The sequence below is a fragment of the Myodes glareolus genome, chromosome 24 (assembly GCF_982192425.1).
Source record: "Myodes glareolus chromosome 24, mMyoGla1.1, whole genome shotgun sequence".
In the NCBI taxonomy this organism is placed as follows: domain Eukaryota; kingdom Metazoa; phylum Chordata; class Mammalia; order Rodentia; family Cricetidae; genus Myodes; species Myodes glareolus.
Window position 1 is genome coordinate 44,922,833 of NC_142049.1, and position 4,018 is coordinate 44,926,850.

Here is a 4,018-nt window from a genome sequence, read left to right on the forward strand (position 1 = left end):
CATTCAAGACAATGCTACTACCAAACCATGCTTAACTCTGTTTTTTTGTGTCCTTGCTTTCTTTTTAAGCTTTCTCGGGTTTTTATGTAGATGTAGTTACCCATGTTTGCACAACAATCTGTTCCAGAGAGGACTACTTGTTGGTTCCCAGTCACCCTGCTAGCTTAGCCCCAAAATAATCACACAGAAATTGTATTATTTAAATCGTTGCTTAGCTCATTAGCTCTAGCTTCTTATTGGCTAACTTTTACATATTAATTTAACCCATCTTCATTAATCTGTGTATCACCACAAGACAGTGGCTTACCAGCAAAGTTTTGGCATGTCAGACTCTGGCAGTAGCTCCATAGCATCTCTCTGACTTTGTCCTCCTTTCTTCCAGCATCCACTTTATTTTTCCCTGCATAACTCTGTTCTTTTGCCCTATCACAGGCTAAGACATTTTCTTTATTCATTAACCAATAAAAGCAACACATAGACAGAAGGACCTCTCATACCATAGCTTATACAATGTAATGCAAATCTCTAGTCCTTGAAAATTATTACTACCAACTGTTTAGGATAATAAGGAAATGCAGGTTAGTAATTAGTCACCTATATATTCAAACTTGTACCTACACTAGGTATGCTTTCAAGGTCAAGCAGATATATTTTAGATAGACAGGTCATTTTCAAACACTTCAGAGTTCTACAGAATATGGCATTTGGGATGTTGTTATAGACTAGGTTCTTCTTTTTATGACAATGAAACATGCCTGCTCCTGGCAGCAGAAATCTACTTCCAAGAAGATAATGGACATTGAAGAAATTACACATGGAGTTTACTTTCTTTGTGACAAAAGTAAGCCACTTGTCAAAAAAATGCCCTGCCTTGACTGTTGAGATCATGCAGTCATAATTAGACAACCAGGACATAATATTCTGCTTCATAAAAAGTCTGTCAGATATGATTGGCCCGTAGGTCAAAGATAGGTACCCCAACATTACAGAAGAACTTTAGGTGACTGTCCAGTGATCCAACTGTTTCTGTCATTTCTCACATTTTTTGGAAGTCACTTGCATGCACTTTCTGCTTAATCAGTTAATATTATTTTCTTTTTTTGGTCTCTGAGGAAGTTGAAGACTAGATAGGTATAGTTATAGCCTTCCTTGTTTACCTGATACAGAAAGCAAGTTATGATAGAAAAAAATAGGTATAAGACTCTGGACTCAGCACATTAGGATAGATATGTAATATTTTCTCTGAATTTGTCAGATGCAAATGGACTGGACATTGTTGATGCATTTATTGCCTATGTATATTTTATGTAGTTATTGTACTTATAAAGCTTACCTGAAGATCAGAGAGTGATACAGCCCCACTGTTCACCCTTACAGACTGGGCAACAGAAACACACACATTTAATAACAGTAATCACACTAGTTATCCTAGAAACCAGGTGGTACATGCCTTTCATTTCAGTGGCAAACAACTTTAATCCCAGATATAGAGAGGATTATAAATTGGGAAGAGATAGCTCTCAGACACAGTCTCATTCTGAGATTCTTGGAGACAGGATCTCCATTTCAGACTGAAGTCAAGGTAAGAACCTGTGACTGGTTGTTTTGCTTTTTCTGGTCTTCAAGTGGAACTGCAATATCTGTCTCTGAGATTTTATTGATTATGCTTCAGGAGATGACTTCCTATTCCCCTGTTATCAGAATTCATATTCCCTGGAGAATATATATAGCATCCCCAACTATTTGAAGATTTTGTTAAATTTTGCTTATCTTGCAGGTCTGTGCATGATCACCACCATTAGTGTTGAGCCCTGCCTATCTGGTATGTGCCTCATTTTGCAATGCTGACAAAGTCCAAGACATACATTAGCTGTCATGTGTGCCTTGCTCTGGGCCTTGTCCCTGCTACTGAGCCTCTTGTAGAGGAAAGCATATGGCTTCTTCAATAGTTTTGATTATGGTTATTGTAAGAAACTAAACTAGATTTCATCATTTTTGTTTGGCTACTTCCTTTATTTGTGGTACTCCCAGGATCCAGACTGACCCTGATATTTGAATTTTGTGTGACTCAAGACAGATTCAAGTGACCAGACTGTATGTGACTACTGCCCTCACAGTGCTGGTCTTCACACTCTTTGGCTTGCCCCATGGGTTCAACTGGTTCCTCTTGAAAGCTATAGGGGTTTTATATAATTTTCCCTTCCAATGTTTGTGAAATGAGAAAATTTCTATCCTGTGTTAACAGCTGAACCAACCCCATCATTGACTTCCTCGATGACTACATTAAGCACCACAGGTTTCAGTGAAAGACTCTAAAGCTGTTTCTACAGAGAGCTCTGCAGGATACTCCTGAGGAGGAAGAAAATGGAGAGAGGGGTTCTTTTGGAGAAACTGGAAAATTGGAGTCTAGTGTAGCAGCAGGGACATGCATTGGTAAGACAAAAGTCACTTAGCTTACTGTAAATCTGTTAATAAAATAATTATGCATATGAAAATTGAGTGATTTGGGGATTGTGAAATTGGTGCTGTGTGTAGTATACCTGAAGCAGCTACTAGGAAGCAGAACAGCACTCACTATGGACAATCCTGCCACTCACCCACCCACCATATTCCTAGCAGATGGGTCAAGGCAGTCCAGGAAAGGTCAGGATTTCTTTGATCATTGAACTTGGCAATGATGTAATGAGTGTTATATTTTGTCAAGATGTTCTCTTTTTCTTTTTTTCAATGTATTCACTATGTGTACTTTATCTTCTAATGAACCTCTAATAGATTTAAATTGTTACCCAGGAGTTTATATCATTTTATTGGATAGCCTTACTTCCAAAACTCTAATTTCTGAAACATAAACAGATTAGGCCATCTCCATTATTGCTTTTGTTTATTCTTGAATGCTTTCAAATTGCTCTGACAGCTCCACTGTTCCGGAGTTTCCACTGCACATATGATGTCTCATTCCCAACTTCATACAGTCAGCAGAGCATCTTTTTGGGTACTGCAGTCCTAACCACAGCTGACCTCTATGTCCCCTCAATCTTTTATCCTTCAAAACCAATACTATGAAGAGGTCAATGTCAACTTCTAAGACCAGTAGGAGATGTATTCTGGCCTTTTATATCACAGTCTAACAGCTTCCGTATGTGGCCCCTCGAGAAATTCTTCTCTATTGTCCTAGTGTAGAGCTCAGGGTCTAATCTCTCTAATAGTTACTGCTTCCTCAATGTCCTCACTCTCCTTGCCAAAATTTTATTTTTGCCCCAATCTCTTTCTTTCATCAAATAAATTAGTCAAGTATTATTAAATTCAACTTCAATAAAGTTCTCTGAACAAGAGTAGGATGATCCAATAGTTTTAGACAAAATATTACTGACAAGGACCCTAGCTGTTGCGGAATTTAATTTACAGTTTTTTTTTTTAGTTATTATACATACCAACCACAGTTTTGCTTCCCTCTTCTTCTCCTTCTCCTCACACTCCCATCTGCTCCCCTACCCATTTACTCCTCCTCTGTCTCCATTTAGAATGGCGCAGGCTTCCAAGTATGAGCATGGCACATCGAGTTAGGTAGGACTGAACTACTCCCTCTGTATCAAGGTTGGCAAAGGTAATCCAGGATGGGGAATAGATTCTAAAAAGCCATCTATGTGACAGAGACAGGTCCTGATTTCATTGCTAGGAGCCTTACAACCACACCAAACTACACAACATGCAAGAGGGCCTGTCAGTCCCATTAAGGTTCCCTAACTATGGATCCAGAGTCCGTGGGCTTTCACAAGCTCAGGTCAGCTGTCTCTGTGGGTTACCACACAGTGACCTTGACTTCTCTGCTTGTACAATCCTGTGGCTTTCTTCAGAAGTCTTCTCCAGAGCTCGACCCAGTGCTTGGCTATGAATCTCTGCATTCAGCCACAGACTCTTAATACATTTCACACAAATGACCTCTGGCCTGTTTCTTAATTAAATCCTTATTCCTTCTGAAACCTCAGTAGTTCATCATCCAAGCTCCTACAATAACTTC

The 4,018-nt window shown here is 39.1% G+C and overlaps 1 pseudogene; it reads left to right on the forward strand.

The window, feature by feature from the left end:
* Nucleotides 1–572: 572 nt before the first annotated feature.
* On the forward strand, nt 573–2,453 carry LOC146889955 (mas-related G protein-coupled receptor member X2-like; annotated as a pseudogene).
* The last annotated feature ends 1,565 nt before the right edge of the window (nt 2,454–4,018 follow it).